This window comes from Ranitomeya imitator, chromosome 3, assembly GCF_032444005.1.
Source record: "Ranitomeya imitator isolate aRanImi1 chromosome 3, aRanImi1.pri, whole genome shotgun sequence".
In the NCBI taxonomy this organism is placed as follows: Eukaryota; Metazoa; Chordata; class Amphibia; order Anura; family Dendrobatidae; genus Ranitomeya; species Ranitomeya imitator.
Window position 1 is genome coordinate 340,189,321 of NC_091284.1, and position 6,702 is coordinate 340,196,022.

At 45.1% G+C, this 6,702-nt stretch overlaps 1 long non-coding RNA gene and 1 other non-coding gene across 5 annotated transcripts; both read right to left on the reverse strand.

Moving 5' to 3' along the window:
* Window positions 1-173: 173 nt before the first annotated feature.
* LOC138669916 (uncharacterized) lies at window positions 174-5,809 on the reverse strand. 4 transcript variants are annotated; one of them, XR_011319267.1, is made up of 4 exons: window positions 5,659-5,809; window positions 5,435-5,499; window positions 625-662; window positions 174-406 (listed from the first exon to the last, which is right to left on the reverse strand). It is a non-coding gene; the product is annotated as an uncharacterized lncRNA (long non-coding RNA). The 4 variants fall into 4 exon arrangements; XR_011319269.1 differs by having other exon boundaries at window positions 5,582-5,780; XR_011319268.1 differs by having other exon boundaries at window positions 5,589-5,779.
* LOC138673239 (small nucleolar RNA SNORD103/SNORD85) lies at window positions 504-581 on the reverse strand. Its single transcript, XR_011319894.1, has one exon. It is a non-coding gene; the product is annotated as a small nucleolar RNA SNORD103/SNORD85 (small nucleolar RNA).
* Window positions 5,810-6,702: the final 893 nt, after the last annotated feature.

Consider the following 6,702-nt stretch of genomic DNA (forward strand, 5'->3'; position numbering starts at 1 on the left):
ATAACCCCAAGATGTTATCTGAGCACATCTGCTCAGCACTACGCTTTATTAATGTTAGCCTCATTCTGAAACTCAGACTTACATTGAGAAACTGACTTCAGGTCCATGCATAAAACAGCCAGCACACCAATGTGGTCAGGTAATGCAGGAGAGGACATGAGCAGCACAGAAAACAGCAGGTAAGTATTTTAATGTACTCACATTGACTGTTAACAAAGGGGGAAATAAAGAGGGAAAAATGGTAAGAAAGATTGGCCTATGAAGCAGTTGGATAAAAGTTATCAGAATTATAAGACACGCAAAGTTCAAATAACCACTTTATTAACTACTCCATATTCCTCAGTTTAATGTAGAAGGCTCTGATGATCCAGTAGTAATCCTCTTCTGACAGATAACACCACTGTTCCTGTGTGGAGAAAGTCAAAACATTAGAAACAATGAAGAATAAGAGCAAACAACCCAACACAAAAGTGCCGACATCAATACATGTCATTATGTCTCGCTCAAGCTCAGATCGAGTTTAGCAACACTCATTTGTGAACATTGTTCTCAGTGAGGGCAAGTTTGACATCCTTACTTGATCAAGACACTGCAGTACATACTTTTACACCAAAGGACGCTTACCTGCTGCCTGGAAGAACCCATTCCTCAGACTTTTGCTGCTGGAAATAGGAAGAAAAAAAAAAAGTCAATTTGGCTATTTCAGACTAGAACAGGTGGAGCTGGATACAACAGCCCATCTGCTATAAAGATCTGGCTCAGATTCAGCTGAGTACTGTTTGTGAATCGTCATTACATTCAGTGAGGGCAAGTTTGTCATCATAGCCAGGCCTTCTTATAGCAGCAATTGAGAAATGTCTAGGAACTTAAGAAATATTGTTTTAAGCAAACACACCATGAATGAGAAGGCCATGGAAGTGAACCCATAACACCTACTTCACTGCAAATTACCACCAATCTACTAGAGACTACACTGCTTGTAAGGTCGGCTGCAGACAAGGGTATGAGAAAGCAGCAGTTTCATCTAGAAAACAAATCCAATTTTTATTCATGCGCTATGTGTGATTTGTTTTTATACAACTGCATCAAGTAATGTGAGAAAAACAAAAAAAACAGCTCACCCAGGCTCTAGGCGATAGAAGCACAAGATCCACAGAACCTGATGAAAATCCAATGAAACAAAAGTCAATCCAGCTTCAAGGAACTTATCAAAAATTTATTGGAGCGTGTAAAAATGTGCAAATATGCCATTTACGAGGACAGGAAAGCAGCAACGCATTTTGAACGCACATGTGTTCATTGTCAAATGTAATTTTTGATAAGTTCCTTGAAGCTGGATTGAGTTTTCTTTCATTAAAAAATGTACCTGATCAAATAGATTCCAAGGTTTAGAATAGAAATGTAGCCATAAAAATTGTATGTTCCATGTGGGATTTTTTTTTTTTTTTTTTTTTTACACACACATAGCCCTGAATGGGTGACAGACTCCGTGCATGCTGCAATTATTTTTCCAAGGTTAGAAAAAAAGTTCTTACAGCCCTACTGATTAACATGGGTCAGTGTGCTGTCCATGGGTTATCATATTTATATGCTCATCTTTGTGGACCCTAAAGCGGACACAAGTATGTACCAGCTTTTCTCTTTTATGAAGCTGCATTTAAAAGAAACCTGCCATGTTGTACATGCAGTCAGATCTGGTCAGCATGGTATAAAGAAACCAAGCAGAAGGATAATGGGTCATTCCATGTCAAGTGAACCAATGATTTTTCACCTCTATACTTTTAATTCTTTTGACATGGTTATTTGGCAATAGTGTGTCAGAGAATGCAAAATGTGAAGAAAGAAAATTCCAGGTTTTTTTATTAAATTGATTTTCAAAGTTCGGACAAAGTGTGAATCTCGGTGTCGCCTACCTTTACATTCCTCCTCATAACTCAGGCTAGAAGAAAGAAACAAAATAAACACCATTCTACTCAGAACTATAATAGTTTACACATACAAACGCAAAACTTTAAAATGCATTTCTGAAAAATAAAACGTTTCATTTTAAAATTTCAAAACTGCACATGTGCCTGCTATGCTCCTAGCCACATCTGTACCAAAATACAAGCTGGGATCATATTTTAAAAAAAGACAACTTAGTGTCAATTTGAAAATTCGCATTCAGATCTGTTCAGCCTGTGATCTAAAGGTACCGTCACACAACTTTTTGTGACGTAGCAACGATATCGTTAACTAAATAGTTATGCGTGACAGCGACCAACGATCAGGCCCCTGCTGGGAGATCGTTGATCGCTGGGGAATGATCAGGACTATTTCGTCGCTGGATCACCCGCTGACATCGCTGAATCGGCGTGTGTGACGCCGATTCAGCGATGTCTTCACTGGTAACCAGGGTAAACATCGGGTTACTAAGCGCAGGGCCACGCTTAGTAACCCGATGTTTACCCTGGTTACCATTGTAAAAGTAAAAATAAAAAAAAACACTACATACTTACATTCCTGTCACGTCCCTCAGCGTCAGCTTCCCTGCGTCCCCCAGTGTCAGCACAGGCCGACCGTAAAGCAGAGCACAGCGGTGACGTCACCGCTCTGCTTTCCAGCCAGTGCTTACACAGTGCAGGGAAGCTGACGCTGGGGGACGCGACAGGAATGTAAGTATGTAGTGTTTTTTTATTTTTACAATGGTAACCAGGGTAAACATCGGGTTACTAAGCGCGGCCCTGCGCTTAGTAACCAGATGTTTACCCTGGTTACCCGGGGACTTCGGCATCGTTGGTCGCTGGAGAGAGCTTCCTGTGTGACAGCTCTCCAGCGACCACACAACGACTTACCAACGATCACGGCCAGGTCGTATCGCTGGTCGTGATTGTTGGTAAATCGTTAAGTGTAACGGTACCTTTAGTGTGGGGTCTCCATTTACCAACTAATCCATGATTTTTAGTCATTACTGTATTTTATTATGTTACAGCTTAGAAGCAGGAGAGGACAGAGGAGAAAGCTTTGTGAGGGCTGAGAATGACCAGGGGTAGACTGAATGCAGAGCAGATGACAGGCCGGCAGCTCCAGCCTCGAGAGGCCATATTCACACCAAATCTGAACACCCAGGAAACTCCTCAAATGGAGAGAGAAAATTCATGTATTGTACAAACCAGGACTATGAAGGAGTTTGTTAAAACATCGGTTACAGGAAGCAGAACCCATCTGTTTCAGACATTTTAAAAGTGAACAAAAATCAGATATTAAAGGGAACCAGTCACCCCCCAAAATCCACGGTGAGCTAAGCCCACTGGCATCAGGGGCTTATCTACAGCATTCTGTAATGCTGTAGAAAAGCCCCCGATGTGTCCTGAAAGATGAGAAAGAGGTTAGATTATACTCACCTGGGCAGGCGGTCCGAGGCCTCCCATCTTCATAGGATGACGTCTTCTTGTCTTGGCTCTGGCGTACTTTGTTTGCCCTGTTGAGAGCAGAGCAAAGTACTACAGTGTGCAGGTGCAGGGAAAGTTCAGAGAGGCCCAGCGCCTGCGCACATTGCTCTGACCTCAACAGGGCAGACAAAGTACGCTTGCGCCAGAGCGTGAAGACAAGAGGATGTCATCTGATAGAGAGGAGGTGCCAGAACGGATGCCCATCGGACTGGGACCACCCCTGGGTGAGTATAATCTAACCTCTATCATCTTTTAAAATGGGGCGGGAGGGGGGCTTATCTCCAGCATTACAGAATGCTGGTGGGCCGACCGCCGCTGTGTCTTCCCGTCCTCTGCACCGATGTTCAGGCAGAGGGCGTCGTGCACTAATCGCAACATCGCGCCCTCTGACCTTAGAGTCACTGCAGAGGACGTGGAAGCCGCAGCGGTGCCAACTGTGGATTGGGGAGCAGGTGAATATAGCGCACTGCGTTACACTCACCTGCTCCTGGCGCTATCACTGCATGTCTGTTTCCCAGCGCCGGAAGCTTCTTCCTGTAGTGTGCGGTCACATGGTACTGCTCATTACAGTAATGAATATGCGGCTCCACCCCCATGGGAGTGGGGTCCATATTCATTACTGTAATTAGTGGTACCATGTGACCACTCACTACAGGAAGAAGCTGCTGGCAAAAAGACATGCAGGGACCACGACAGGAGCAGGTGAGTATTATTACACAGCTCTGCTCCCCCTCCCGTGTATGACTCGAGTATAAGCTGAGAGGGTTACTGTCAGCCCAGAAAAGTGGGCTGAATATCTCAGCTTATACTCGAGCATTTACGGTAATTAGGATGAGACTATTTAGAAAATCACACTTGAAGAGATGATCACCTTTTTTCTTTTGGCTTGTTGAATGCATTCAGGTGAGCAAGTTGTATTATGATGATTAAGATGTATTTATTCTGGCACTTCGGGATTTTTTTTTGTTGCATATAAATGTTGAATTCAATAAGTTGTAATTTGAAGAGAAAAAAGGGAAGAAACTCACAAACATAAAATCCGATGATTCAAGGCTTAAAAAATAAAAATTTGAAGTTGAATCCATGAACAAGTATAAACAAGAACACAGCATGCATTTTTTCACAATTTTAAAACATAAGTTTCTAAAATTGTGCATCAAAATTTTGAATTCGATTTCCCAAAACAAAATATAAAGAAACTGTCTTGTGACATATCAAATGGAAGCCGGTACCGTTCTGAGAACAATGATGCCTCTCCCACCTCTATCTTAATTCTAGCCGAGATATGATAAAAAATGTAAAGCCATACCAGGCAAAATTTGCACTTTTTCAAAACATTAGAAGTCTAAAAAATTAACTAATGAAGAAAAAAGTTAAAAAAACTTTTAATTTGTAGTTAATAAGTTGTGCTTCATAAAAATAAAAAAATCTAAAGACTTAGATCACTTGATATGGATTGACCCTAATATAGGATTGTTAAAGATTAAGAACTTTAGTTTGTTGAAATCCTTGGGTCTCATATGCACAAGTTCAGAGTGTGACAGAGAGGACTGTCAATCACCACATAGGAACACGTAACCACAAAATTCACTCAATAAATGACAAGTATTACCGAAGCCTTTCCTGCAACAATCTGACCAGCTCATCCTGCCTGCAGATCAGAGAACATTCTCCACATGACACTCCCCAGCAGACATGGTGAGCAGACAAGCAATTCTAACGGGAAGGTCACTAAGGTTTCTGCACCGGCCAAGGGGCTGTGTAAAGAGGGAAGGGGGTGAAAACAAAAAAACCATACACAGATGGAAAGAAAGGATATCTGGCACCACACGACAGATTAGTCTACAGGTCCCCATAGAAGTATGATAGAAAGTCAGCCAAACACCCATTCCAATCATGTGAGGAGCATGTATGGGGGCATATAGGCAATTTTGGGGAGCGAAGGCGCCATCCCCACACGTTTCATTGAGTAAGCCGGCCAATTGTACAGAGGTGACACGTACCTTCGCCTTAGCATGAAGCTGCAGGTCAGCGCAGGCGCAGAATTTCTCAGGTCATATTAGCACTCCTACAAGGAGAAAGGTCAGTGAGTAAAGTCACACAATGAATGAAGGTGGCGTTAAACAGCCAGTGTCCGCCCGGCATAGTACCGCTGACCACATGCCGCCAGATGAATCCCGCTCCCAGCCTGCACAAGCTATGTCTCGGAGACACAGGCAGCACGTACACGACTCCAGGCCTCATCCTCCCGCCCGCGGCTTCCCCCGCTCTGCAGGTACACGGCACGCCGGCAGGCCATGACCAACACGCAGCGCCATGAAGGCTGGAAGAGGCCGCCCACACATTGCAAGCCCTTTATATTTCCTGCGTGACGTAAAGCTGCGCCGGAAGCAGAACTAGAGGCTTCTGGGAACTGAAGTGCTGGTCTGGAGGAGGAGCCCTGGGTGTGAGCGCGCATGCGCGTCTCTGGCGGCGTTATTTTCTTCTCGCTAGAGATTAGAACGTTTGCTGATTTGTGTTGGGTGCTGACTCGTGGTCACACAGCACACGGGAGACTGATCCACTCTGTGTGTGGAATATGCTGTCGTTGTCTCTAGGTTTCACACAGGAAGCCGTAAATGGGGGCACCCGGTGTGATACACAAGGAGTAGCCCACCCTTCTATGTATAGCGTGTAACTAGCAGGTAGAGGGGCTATCAGGGAGACTATCCCTAAGGTATTCCAGCTGGGGCGGCACTCAGCCTCTCACAGCCCCGGTCCCGGCCATTTTCCTGCCCTTCCTCGGTGTGGCCTGGTGTGGGTCACCGGTGATGACGCGCCTGCGCAGCAAGTTCTAGATGGGCCCGGAAATCACGCAGTGATCCCCTGCTGTCTCATCAGCACCCCCCCAATCACCTGTGGGGAGAGGTGGTCGGGGCTGGGGACATAAGTAGTGCGCATGTGTGACTGCAGCCTGCTGTCGGGATGCCCAGTGTTCCCAGTGTGCGCCCACTTGTGGGATTTTGTGCCGACCAGGCGCATTTGACTTCTCCCAGAAGAAGCCACATATGTGACGTCCGGAATAACGGGCATCTGCAGCCACATATAGGGCAAGCCCCGGGTGCCAACCCCTTGTGGGGTCACCACAGCCGCGTTCTATTGAATGGGGCAATGTGCAGGACGTGCCATCAGCTTTCATGGCTGCGTTGCTGACCAGCGGTGTCCGCTCTGCGCGTTCAGGCTTTTAACTGTTTCAGGATTCTAAAAATGGTTAAAAGAAGTGACATGTCCA